The sequence below is a fragment of the Penaeus monodon genome, chromosome 21 (assembly GCF_015228065.2).
Source record: "Penaeus monodon isolate SGIC_2016 chromosome 21, NSTDA_Pmon_1, whole genome shotgun sequence".
Taxonomy (NCBI): Eukaryota; Metazoa; Arthropoda; class Malacostraca; order Decapoda; family Penaeidae; genus Penaeus; species Penaeus monodon.
The window spans coordinates 8,491,428-8,491,641 of NC_051406.1; the positions used below are offsets into that span (position 1 = coordinate 8,491,428).

At 8.9% G+C, this 214-nt stretch overlaps 1 protein-coding gene across 2 annotated transcripts in view; it reads left to right on the forward strand.

The window, feature by feature from the left end:
- LOC119586181 (TRPM8 channel-associated factor 2-like) overlaps positions 1-214 on the forward strand; it is a 29,442-nt gene that overhangs the window by 7,313 nt on the left and 21,915 nt on the right. The window lies entirely within an intron of this gene.

A 214-nucleotide genomic window follows, 5' to 3' on the forward strand; every position in this document is an offset into this window, starting at 1 on the left:
TTTCAAATATTTTCATTATATATAATTATAAATATAATATAATAATATATATAAAAATTTTTTAATACAAACAATAAAACAGAAACAGACACACAAAACACTTTATTTTAATAATTATAAATATTAAATAATAATATATAAATATAATATAATATATATAATATAGAAAAGTGACAATAATTTTAATTAAATTAGGATATATATATAAAAAAAA